A 12,270-nucleotide genomic window follows, 5' to 3' on the forward strand; every position below is an offset into this window, starting at 1 on the left:
CCCCGGTCCCTCGGAGCCCGCCGGACCCGGCCGCCGGCGAACTCAACAGGCCCGGCCCGGCGCGGGGCCTGGGGCGGGAGGCGGCGGCGGGGAAGCGCAGAGAGGCTCGGCTTCTCGAGCGGGGCAGGGGCGCCCTCCGCCGTCTAGGGCCACACCACCCTGAACGCCCCCCATCTCCTCTGGTCTCGGAAGCTAAGCAGGGTCGGGCCTCGTTAGTACTTGGATGGGAGACCGCCCGGGAATCACGGGTGCCCTAGGCGGCGGCTTTTTTTTTTTTTTTTGCCTCTCGTTCTGTCCCCTTTCTGGGAGCGCGGCGGCGGCCCGGGGTGGGGGTCACCCCCACCCTCAGCGCCCGCCGCTGTGCCTGGCGCCCCAGCCCGCACCGTGGGGCCTCCTCTTGTCCCAAGCCGCGACACCGCCGCCACGCGGCAGCACGCGTGGCATCTGGACTGTCAGGTCTCAGACCAAAGGTCTGCTCTGTGGGAACCGACACGCTGGAGGAAACCTTGAGAGTCTGAGAGGGGAGGGAGTTCCAGAAGAAGGCCAGGATGTCATTTTGAGGGAGTATGTGACCAGAACTCGTCCCGTTGCTTTTGGGGTTCTACGGGCTCCACGTAGGAATCTTTGGTGGTGGCACCTGATGTTGGGGGATCCGGAGTCACACCCAGACCTGCTCCACAGGCCTCCTTTTACTTTTCTCTTCGGATTCATTATTTTTAAAAAGTGTCTCTTACCTCTATTATTGCATTTTCTTTTTTTTTTTTTTCTTTTTTTTTTTTTTTTTTGAGACAGAGTCTCACTTTGTTGTCCAGGCTAGAGTGAGTGCCGTGGCGTCACCCTAGCTCACAGCAACCTCAAACTCCTGGGCTCGAGTGATCCTTCTGCCTCAGCCTCCCGAGTAGCTGGGACTACAGGCATGCGCCACTATGCCCGGCTAATTTTTTTTATATATATATATATATCAGTTGGCCAATCAATTTCTTTCTATTTATAGTAGAGACGGGGTCTCGCTCTTGCTCAGGCTGGTTTTGAACTCCTGACCTTGAGCAATCCACCCGCCTCGGCCTCCCAAGAGCTAGGATTACAGGCGTGAGCCACCGCGCCCGGCCTCTATTATTGCATTTTCTTTTCTCTCTCTTTTCAAGCAGATGATGGGAGTACAAGTATTCAGGTGACATGTGTTGCCCGTGCCCCCCTCCCCCCTGTGTTCTTATTCATTTACCTCTCATGTTGTATACCTCCAGCGTATTGTGGGGGTACCAATGTTAAGGTCGGGTACGTTGCCCTCTCCCAGCCTCCCCCCTCGGGTCATTAGCTTCAAGTGCGCCCATGCCCCAGTCGGTGCGCACCCACCCCATTCCTAATGGATGTGTATGCCCATCCCCTCCCCCCACCCGCCCGACACCCACCCGAGGAAGGGGATTCCTCTCTGTCCACTTAGGTGTCCATCCGTTCGTACCAATTTGCCGGTGAGCGCGCTCACGTGGTGCTCGTGTGTCCATTCTTGGGATACTTGGCTTACTGGAACGGGTTCCAGCTCTGGCCAGGAGAACACGAGAGGTGCCCTCTCACCGCTGCTCCTCACAGCCGAATGGCACTCCGTGGTGTCCACGCGCCACATTTTATTAATGCACTCCTGGATGGATGGGCACTCGGGTGGCTTCCACATCTTTGCGATTGTGAATTGTGCCCTAACTGTAACCCTAACCCTTACCCAGCCCGTCTCCTCTGCCCCTGCCTGACTCGCTCCTCCCCGGCCAGGCCCGTCACTGTCCTGGGCCCCCGCCTGACCGGCTCCTTCCCGCCCGGCCTGTCACCGTCCTCTGCCCCTGCCTGACATGCTCCTTCCCGCCCGGCCTCTCACCGTCCTCGGCCCCTGCCTGACCGGCTGGCTCCTCCGTCGCCTGGGCCTTCCAAGGGCTTGGTGTGGACGCTGCTTCCAGGAAGCCCTCCAGAAACCCGGCAGCAGGGTGGCCGCAGCAGTCTCCAGCAGCCGTCCCTAAGGCGCTTGTGCGGGGGGAACGTGCCCCCCCGCTGTGCCCCCTCCCCCCCCCCCCCCGCTGTGCCGTGGGGGGGCCCAGCCTGGTGTCTTGCCTGAGGCCCTGGGGCTGCCGCTCCCCGCAAGGGGAGAGCCCCGGAGGTGGGGACCGCCTCCTGATGGGGACGTACACGCAGCTCTCCACGTCGGATTCCGGGGCTCTCTGTCCTGCCCGAAGGCCCAGCTGGCCTGCGGGTCCTTAGAGTGGCAAAAACATCCGAAAACTGAGACTGAGGGTCCCGTGGGTGTCTGCACTTTTGTGCTGGGCACCCCAGGGAGGCCCGGGGGCTGGCTGGACAACGTGGTCTGCTGGGCGGGGGGTTTGGAGGAGCAACCGATGCCCTTTGCACTTTGGGTAGCAAGGGTCTGAGGTGTCTCTGAGCCCTGTGCCATGTCGGTGGAGGGGTGGGGGCGGGGGGTGGGGGGGAAGAGGAGGAGGAGGAGGTGGGAAGGGCCGGGGCCTGCAGTCCTGTTCCCGGGGTGGCACGGCAAGTGGCTTCTTCCACAGGCTGCTTGGCCTGGGCTCCCTGCACCTGGGCCTTTGGAGGACCGGCCCTGTGCTTGCCAACACTTCCTGCAGGGACCCAGAGCTGGGAGGTGGCGTCTCTCAGCCCTGGGTCGGGCAGAGCCCCAGCGGGCCATGCCCACAACCTCTCTCAGCACCGGTCCCCCAGAAGGCTCCTTTGGGACCAGGATTCTCTTGCGGTGACTCTTTAAGGTCTGGCCCCTGGATGGAGGGGCACCAGGAGTAGAGGAGCAGGAAGGGGAAGGGGGTGGCCATGCGAGGGGACACTTTGCGGCCAAGTCCCAGCTTCAGCCTGATCCTCCTGGGAACCCCGCTCTGAGACAAGGAGCCGGGCTTCGCATTCCCACAGCAGCCAGTCGTGGGCTGAGGACACCTGGGGCGTTGGGAACTCCCTGGCTTCTCCTTGGTTTAACATCTGGAGCTGCTTGGGAATTGTGCCGCCACACACACCCGAGTGCAGGTGTCTTCCGCACAGACTGCGGGCCTCGCTCTTCTGAATGCCGCTAGCTCGCCACCCACCCACGGGTGAACCTGGTCAGGGTGCTTTCTCTCGGGGGCAGACTCTGATCCGGGCGGGCTACCGGTGTCTCTGTTTGCTCGTTTCTTTCTTCCATTTCGGGAAAGGCTTCCTTGCTGGGTGTGGAAATCTCCTATGCCTTCCCTCGCCTATTCTGTCAGCTTTCAAATTCTCTTTCAGTTGCCACCCTCACAGATGGATTAGGAAACTCTTTCCGGTGCACTCATTAGTGAAATGACCTCAAGGAAGCTGGAATCCAATATCTAATGGCCGATTTTTGGCGAGTCCACACGCCAGGGTGGTCGGGGTCCAATGCAGCCCCGGCCAGGCCCAGGCCCCTTGGACTGGGCCACAGGAGGACACAGAGGAGGGTCCCGGCCCCCACGGTAGCGGTGCCGGCAGTTCTCCAAGGGCTTGGGCGTTTTCCAGAGGTGGGAGATGGAGGGGACTGATTTCTTCAGCGCCCCACAAACCACGCCACCCCACCCCACCCCACCCATGGGACACATCCCCAGAGAGAGATGCCCCATACACTCGCTCCCCTCCCCCTTGCGCTGTGCCCCAGTCCTGGCCCGGGGGAATAGGCGGCAGCCCACCCACAGGGCGGGGGGAGGGGGGCACAGCTGAAAGCGGTTGTGGGGGAGGGCGGCCCCTGGCTGGGGTCAGAGGGCGAGCGCCGGGCGCGTGCGCAGTCAGCGGCGGCGACGCGCTGGGGGTGGGCGGCGGGTAGGTGAAGGAGGCCAGGCGGGGAGAGGAGGGGGGCTGGAAGGTCTCCACCTTGGCGAGTCCAGCCGTGGAGGCGCATCTTGTGTGAGTGTGAGTGAGTGTGAGTGTGTGTGTGTGTAGAGAGAGACAGCCCCCCGCCCCGCCCCGCCCCGCCCCGCCCCGCCCATCACCCCGGTCCCTCGGAGCCCGCCGGACCCGGCCGCCGGCGAACTCAACAGGCCCGGCCCGGCGCGGGGCCTGGGGCGGGAGGCGGCGGCGGGGAAGCGCAGAGAGGCTCGGCTTCTCGAGCGGGGCAGGGGCGCCCTCCGCCGTCTAGGGCCACACCACCCTGAACGCCCCCCATCTCCTCTGGTCTCGGAAGCTAAGCAGGGTCGGGCCTCGTTAGTACTTGGATGGGAGACCGCCCGGGAATCACGGGTGCCCTAGGCGGCGGCTTTTTTTTTTTTTTTTGCCTCTCGTTCTGTCCCCTTTCTGGGAGCGCGGCGGCGGCCCGGGGTGGGGGTCACCCCCACCCTCAGCGCCCGCCGCTGTGCCTGGCGCCCCAGCCCGCACCGTGGGGCCTCCTCTTGTCCCAAGCCGCGACACCGCCGCCACGCGGCAGCACGCGTGGCATCTGGACTGTCAGGTCTCAGACCAAAGGTCTGCTCTGTGGGAACCGACACGCTGGAGGAAACCTTGAGAGTCTGAGAGGGGAGGGAGTTCCAGAAGAAGGCCAGGATGTCATTTTGAGGGAGTATGTGACCAGAACTCGTCCCGTTGCTTTTGGGGTTCTACGGGCTCCACGTAGGAATCTTTGGTGGTGGCACCTGATGTTGGGGGATCCGGAGTCACACCCAGACCTGCTCCACAGGCCTCCTTTTACTTTTCTCTTCGGATTCATTATTTTTAAAAAGTGTCTCTTACCTCTATTATTGCATTTTCTTTTTTTTTTTTTTCTTTTTTTTTTTTTTTTTTGAGACAGAGTCTCACTTTGTTGTCCAGGCTAGAGTGAGTGCCGTGGCGTCACCCTAGCTCACAGCAACCTCAAACTCCTGGGCTCGAGTGATCCTTCTGCCTCAGCCTCCCGAGTAGCTGGGACTACAGGCATGCGCCACTATGCCCGGCTAATTTTTTTTATATATATATATATATCAGTTGGCCAATCAATTTCTTTCTATTTATAGTAGAGACGGGGTCTCGCTCTTGCTCAGGCTGGTTTTGAACTCCTGACCTTGAGCAATCCACCCGCCTCGGCCTCCCAAGAGCTAGGATTACAGGCGTGAGCCACCGCGCCCGGCCTCTATTATTGCATTTTCTTTTCTCTCTCTTTTCAAGCAGATGATGGGAGTACAAGTATTCAGGTGACATGTGTTGCCCGTGCCCCCCTCCCCCCTGTGTTCTTATTCATTTACCTCTCATGTTGTATACCTCCAGCGTATTGTGGGGGTACCAATGTTAAGGTCGGGTACGTTGCCCTCTCCCAGCCTCCCCCCTCGGGTCATTAGCTTCAAGTGCGCCCATGCCCCAGTCGGTGCGCACCCACCCCATTCCTAATGGATGTGTATGCCCATCCCCTCCCCCCACCCGCCCGACACCCACCCGAGGAAGGGGATTCCTCTCTGTCCACTTAGGTGTCCATCCGTTCGTACCAATTTGCCGGTGAGCGCGCTCACGTGGTGCTCGTGTGTCCATTCTTGGGATACTTGGCTTACTGGAACGGGTTCCAGCTCTGGCCAGGAGAACACGAGAGGTGCCCTCTCACCGCTGCTCCTCACAGCCGAATGGCACTCCGTGGTGTCCACGCGCCACATTTTATTAATGCACTCCTGGATGGATGGGCACTCGGGTGGCTTCCACATCTTTGCGATTGTGAATTGTGCCCTAACTGTAACCCTAACCCTTACCCAGCCCGTCTCCTCTGCCCCTGCCTGACTCGCTCCTCCCCGGCCAGGCCCGTCACTGTCCTGGGCCCCCGCCTGACCGGCTCCTTCCCGCCCGGCCTGTCACCGTCCTCTGCCCCTGCCTGACATGCTCCTTCCCGCCCGGCCTCTCACCGTCCTCGGCCCCTGCCTGACCGGCTGGCTCCTCCGTCGCCTGGGCCTTCCAAGGGCTTGGTGTGGACGCTGCTTCCAGGAAGCCCTCCAGAAACCCGGCAGCAGGGTGGCCGCAGCAGTCTCCAGCAGCCGTCCCTAAGGCGCTTGTGCGGGGGGAACGTGCCCCCCCGCTGTGCCCCCTCCCCCCCCCCCCCGCTGTGCCGTGGGGGGGCCCAGCCTGGTGTCTTGCCTGAGGCCCTGGGGCTGCCGCTCCCCGCAAGGGGAGAGCCCCGGAGGTGGGGACCGCCTCCTGATGGGGACGTACACGCAGCTCTCCACGTCGGATTCCGGGGCTCTCTGTCCTGCCCGAAGGCCCAGCTGGCCTGCGGGTCCTTAGAGTGGCAAAAACATCCGAAAACTGAGACTGAGGGTCCCGTGGGTGTCTGCACTTTTGTGCTGGGCACCCCAGGGAGGCCCGGGGGCTGGCTGGACAACGTGGTCTGCTGGGCGGGGGGTTTGGAGGAGCAACCGATGCCCTTTGCACTTTGGGTAGCAAGGGTCTGAGGTGTCTCTGAGCCCTGTGCCATGTCGGTGGAGGGGTGGGGGCGGGGGGTGGGGGGGAAGAGGAGGAGGAGGAGGTGGGAAGGGCCGGGGCCTGCAGTCCTGTTCCCGGGGTGGCACGGCAAGTGGCTTCTTCCACAGGCTGCTTGGCCTGGGCTCCCTGCACCTGGGCCTTTGGAGGACCGGCCCTGTGCTTGCCAACACTTCCTGCAGGGACCCAGAGCTGGGAGGTGGCGTCTCTCAGCCCTGGGTCGGGCAGAGCCCCAGCGGGCCATGCCCACAACCTCTCTCAGCACCGGTCCCCCAGAAGGCTCCTTTGGGACCAGGATTCTCTTGCGGTGACTCTTTAAGGTCTGGCCCCTGGATGGAGGGGCACCAGGAGTAGAGGAGCAGGAAGGGGAAGGGGGTGGCCATGCGAGGGGACACTTTGCGGCCAAGTCCCAGCTTCAGCCTGATCCTCCTGGGAACCCCGCTCTGAGACAAGGAGCCGGGCTTCGCATTCCCACAGCAGCCAGTCGTGGGCTGAGGACACCTGGGGCGTTGGGAACTCCCTGGCTTCTCCTTGGTTTAACATCTGGAGCTGCTTGGGAATTGTGCCGCCACACACACCCGAGTGCAGGTGTCTTCCGCACAGACTGCGGGCCTCGCTCTTCTGAATGCCGCTAGCTCGCCACCCACCCACGGGTGAACCTGGTCAGGGTGCTTTCTCTCGGGGGCAGACTCTGATCCGGGCGGGCTACCGGTGTCTCTGTTTGCTCGTTTCTTTCTTCCATTTCGGGAAAGGCTTCCTTGCTGGGTGTGGAAATCTCCTATGCCTTCCCTCGCCTATTCTGTCAGCTTTCAAATTCTCTTTCAGTTGCCACCCTCACAGATGGATTAGGAAACTCTTTCCGGTGCACTCATTAGTGAAATGACCTCAAGGAAGCTGGAATCCAATATCTAATGGCCGATTTTTGGCGAGTCCACACGCCAGGGTGGTCGGGGTCCAATGCAGCCCCGGCCAGGCCCAGGCCCCTTGGACTGGGCCACAGGAGGACACAGAGGAGGGTCCCGGCCCCCACGGTAGCGGTGCCGGCAGTTCTCCAAGGGCTTGGGCGTTTTCCAGAGGTGGGAGATGGAGGGGACTGATTTCTTCAGCGCCCCACAAACCACGCCACCCCACCCCACCCCACCCATGGGACACATCCCCAGAGAGAGATGCCCCATACACTCGCTCCCCTCCCCCTTGCGCTGTGCCCCAGTCCTGGCCCGGGGGAATAGGCGGCAGCCCACCCACAGGGCGGGGGGAGGGGGGCACAGCTGAAAGCGGTTGTGGGGGAGGGCGGCCCCTGGCTGGGGTCAGAGGGCGAGCGCCGGGCGCGTGCGCAGTCAGCGGCGGCGACGCGCTGGGGGTGGGCGGCGGGTAGGTGAAGGAGGCCAGGCGGGGAGAGGAGGGGGGCTGGAAGGTCTCCACCTTGGCGAGTCCAGCCGTGGAGGCGCATCTTGTGTGAGTGTGAGTGAGTGTGAGTGTGTGTGTGTGTAGAGAGAGACAGCCCCCCGCCCCGCCCCGCCCCGCCCCGCCCCGCCCATCACCCCGGTCCCTCGGAGCCCGCCGGACCCGGCCGCCGGCGAACTCAACAGGCCCGGCCCGGCGCGGGGCCTGGGGCGGGAGGCGGCGGCGGGGAAGCGCAGAGAGGCTCGGCTTCTCGAGCGGGGCAGGGGCGCCCTCCGCCGTCTAGGGCCACACCACCCTGAACGCCCCCCATCTCCTCTGGTCTCGGAAGCTAAGCAGGGTCGGGCCTCGTTAGTACTTGGATGGGAGACCGCCCGGGAATCACGGGTGCCCTAGGCGGCGGCTTTTTTTTTTTTTTTTGCCTCTCGTTCTGTCCCCTTTCTGGGAGCGCGGCGGCGGCCCGGGGTGGGGGTCACCCCCACCCTCAGCGCCCGCCGCTGTGCCTGGCGCCCCAGCCCGCACCGTGGGGCCTCCTCTTGTCCCAAGCCGCGACACCGCCGCCACGCGGCAGCACGCGTGGCATCTGGACTGTCAGGTCTCAGACCAAAGGTCTGCTCTGTGGGAACCGACACGCTGGAGGAAACCTTGAGAGTCTGAGAGGGGAGGGAGTTCCAGAAGAAGGCCAGGATGTCATTTTGAGGGAGTATGTGACCAGAACTCGTCCCGTTGCTTTTGGGGTTCTACGGGCTCCACGTAGGAATCTTTGGTGGTGGCACCTGATGTTGGGGGATCCGGAGTCACACCCAGACCTGCTCCACAGGCCTCCTTTTACTTTTCTCTTCGGATTCATTATTTTTAAAAAGTGTCTCTTACCTCTATTATTGCATTTTCTTTTTTTTTTTTTTCTTTTTTTTTTTTTTTTTTGAGACAGAGTCTCACTTTGTTGTCCAGGCTAGAGTGAGTGCCGTGGCGTCACCCTAGCTCACAGCAACCTCAAACTCCTGGGCTCGAGTGATCCTTCTGCCTCAGCCTCCCGAGTAGCTGGGACTACAGGCATGCGCCACTATGCCCGGCTAATTTTTTTTATATATATATATATATCAGTTGGCCAATCAATTTCTTTCTATTTATAGTAGAGACGGGGTCTCGCTCTTGCTCAGGCTGGTTTTGAACTCCTGACCTTGAGCAATCCACCCGCCTCGGCCTCCCAAGAGCTAGGATTACAGGCGTGAGCCACCGCGCCCGGCCTCTATTATTGCATTTTCTTTTCTCTCTCTTTTCAAGCAGATGATGGGAGTACAAGTATTCAGGTGACATGTGTTGCCCGTGCCCCCCTCCCCCCTGTGTTCTTATTCATTTACCTCTCATGTTGTATACCTCCAGCGTATTGTGGGGGTACCAATGTTAAGGTCGGGTACGTTGCCCTCTCCCAGCCTCCCCCCTCGGGTCATTAGCTTCAAGTGCGCCCATGCCCCAGTCGGTGCGCACCCACCCCATTCCTAATGGATGTGTATGCCCATCCCCTCCCCCCACCCGCCCGACACCCACCCGAGGAAGGGGATTCCTCTCTGTCCACTTAGGTGTCCATCCGTTCGTACCAATTTGCCGGTGAGCGCGCTCACGTGGTGCTCGTGTGTCCATTCTTGGGATACTTGGCTTACTGGAACGGGTTCCAGCTCTGGCCAGGAGAACACGAGAGGTGCCCTCTCACCGCTGCTCCTCACAGCCGAATGGCACTCCGTGGTGTCCACGCGCCACATTTTATTAATGCACTCCTGGATGGATGGGCACTCGGGTGGCTTCCACATCTTTGCGATTGTGAATTGTGCCCTAACTGTAACCCTAACCCTTACCCAGCCCGTCTCCTCTGCCCCTGCCTGACTCGCTCCTCCCCGGCCAGGCCCGTCACTGTCCTGGGCCCCCGCCTGACCGGCTCCTTCCCGCCCGGCCTGTCACCGTCCTCTGCCCCTGCCTGACATGCTCCTTCCCGCCCGGCCTCTCACCGTCCTCGGCCCCTGCCTGACCGGCTGGCTCCTCCGTCGCCTGGGCCTTCCAAGGGCTTGGTGTGGACGCTGCTTCCAGGAAGCCCTCCAGAAACCCGGCAGCAGGGTGGCCGCAGCAGTCTCCAGCAGCCGTCCCTAAGGCGCTTGTGCGGGGGAACGTGCCCCCCCCCCCGCTGTGCCCCCTCCCCCCCCCCCCCGCTGTGCCGTGGGGGGGCCCAGCCTGGTGTCTTGCCTGAGGCCCTGGGGCTGCCGCTCCCCGCAAGGGGAGAGCCCCGGAGGTGGGGACCGCCTCCTGATGGGGACGTACACGCAGCTCTCCACGTCGGATTCCGGGGCTCTCTGTCCTGCCCGAAGGCCCAGCTGGCCTGCGGGTCCTTAGAGTGGCAAAAACATCCGAAAACTGAGACTGAGGGTCCCGTGGGTGTCTGCACTTTTGTGCTGGGCACCCCAGGGAGGCCCGGGGGCTGGCTGGACAACGTGGTCTGCTGGGCGGGGGGTTTGGAGGAGCAACCGATGCCCTTTGCACTTTGGGTAGCAAGGGTCTGAGGTGTCTCTGAGCCCTGTGCCATGTCGGTGGAGGGGTGGGGGCGGGGGGTGGGGGGGAAGAGGAGGAGGAGGAGGTGGGAAGGGCCGGGGCCTGCAGTCCTGTTCCCGGGGTGGCACGGCAAGTGGCTTCTTCCACAGGCTGCTTGGCCTGGGCTCCCTGCACCTGGGCCTTTGGAGGACCGGCCCTGTGCTTGCCAACACTTCCTGCAGGGACCCAGAGCTGGGAGGTGGCGTCTCTCAGCCCTGGGTCGGGCAGAGCCCCAGCGGGCCATGCCCACAACCTCTCTCAGCACCGGTCCCCCAGAAGGCTCCTTTGGGACCAGGATTCTCTTGCGGTGACTCTTTAAGGTCTGGCCCCTGGATGGAGGGGCACCAGGAGTAGAGGAGCAGGAAGGGGAAGGGGGTGGCCATGCGAGGGGACACTTTGCGGCCAAGTCCCAGCTTCAGCCTGATCCTCCTGGGAACCCCGCTCTGAGACAAGGAGCCGGGCTTCGCATTCCCACAGCAGCCAGTCGTGGGCTGAGGACACCTGGGGCGTTGGGAACTCCCTGGCTTCTCCTTGGTTTAACATCTGGAGCTGCTTGGGAATTGTGCCGCCACACACACCCGAGTGCAGGTGTCTTCCGCACAGACTGCGGGCCTCGCTCTTCTGAATGCCGCTAGCTCGCCACCCACCCACGGGTGAACCTGGTCAGGGTGCTTTCTCTCGGGGGCAGACTCTGATCCGGGCGGGCTACCGGTGTCTCTGTTTGCTCGTTTCTTTCTTCCATTTCGGGAAAGGCTTCCTTGCTGGGTGTGGAAATCTCCTATGCCTTCCCTCGCCTATTCTGTCAGCTTTCAAATTCTCTTTCAGTTGCCACCCTCACAGATGGATTAGGAAACTCTTTCCGGTGCACTCATTAGTGAAATGACCTCAAGGAAGCTGGAATCCAATATCTAATGGCCGATTTTTGGCGAGTCCACACGCCAGGGTGGTCGGGGTCCAATGCAGCCCCGGCCAGGCCCAGGCCCCTTGGACTGGGCCACAGGAGGACACAGAGGAGGGTCCCGGCCCCCACGGTAGCGGTGCCGGCAGTTCTCCAAGGGCTTGGGCGTTTTCCAGAGGTGGGAGATGGAGGGGACTGATTTCTTCAGCGCCCCACAAACCACGCCACCCCACCCCACCCCACCCATGGGACACATCCCCAGAGAGAGATGCCCCATACACTCGCTCCCCTCCCCCTTGCGCTGTGCCCCAGTCCTGGCCCGGGGGAATAGGCGGCAGCCCACCCACAGGGCGGGGGGAGGGGGGCACAGCTGAAAGCGGTTGTGGGGGAGGGCGGCCCCTGGCTGGGGTCAGAGGGCGAGCGCCGGGCGCGTGCGCAGTCAGCGGCGGCGACGCGCTGGGGGTGGGCGGCGGGTAGGTGAAGGAGGCCAGGCGGGGAGAGGAGGGGGGCTGGAAGGTCTCCACCTTGGCGAGTCCAGCCGTGGAGGCGCATCTTGTGTGAGTGTGAGTGAGTGTGAGTGTGTGTGTGTGTAGAGAGAGACAGCCCCCCGCCCCGCCCCGCCCCGCCCCGCCCCGCCCATCACCCCGGTCCCTCGGAGCCCGCCGGACCCGGCCGCCGGCGAACTCAACAGGCCCGGCCCGGCGCGGGGCCTGGGGCGGGAGGCGGCGGCGGGGAAGCGCAGAGAGGCTCGGCTTCTCGAGCGGGGCAGGGGCGCCCTCCGCCGTCTAGGGCCACACCACCCTGAACGCCCCCCATCTCCTCTGGTCTCGGAAGCTAAGCAGGGTCGGGCCTCGTTAGTACTTGGATGGGAGACCGCCCGGGAATCACGGGTGCCCTAGGCGGCGGCTTTTTTTTTTTTTTTTGCCTCTCGTTCTGTCCCCTTTCTGGGAGCGCGGCGGCGGCCCGGGGTGGGGGTCACCCCC

The 12,270-nt window shown here is 62.8% G+C and overlaps 4 pseudogenes; all 4 read left to right on the forward strand.

Moving 5' to 3' along the window:
- The first annotated feature begins 141 nt into the window (after nt 1–141).
- Nucleotides 142–260, forward strand: LOC142868998 (uncharacterized; annotated as a pseudogene).
- A 3,857-nt stretch (nt 261–4,117) lies between these two features.
- Nucleotides 4,118–4,236, forward strand: LOC142869009 (uncharacterized; annotated as a pseudogene).
- A 3,856-nt stretch (nt 4,237–8,092) lies between these two features.
- On the forward strand, nt 8,093–8,211 carry LOC142869020 (uncharacterized; annotated as a pseudogene).
- A 3,859-nt stretch (nt 8,212–12,070) lies between these two features.
- On the forward strand, nt 12,071–12,189 carry LOC142869023 (uncharacterized; annotated as a pseudogene).
- Nucleotides 12,190–12,270: the final 81 nt, after the last annotated feature.

Source organism: Microcebus murinus, unplaced genomic scaffold, assembly GCF_040939455.1.
Source record: "Microcebus murinus isolate Inina unplaced genomic scaffold, M.murinus_Inina_mat1.0 scaf051_hap2_Mmur4.0, whole genome shotgun sequence".
In the NCBI taxonomy this organism is placed as follows: Eukaryota; Metazoa; Chordata; class Mammalia; order Primates; family Cheirogaleidae; genus Microcebus; species Microcebus murinus.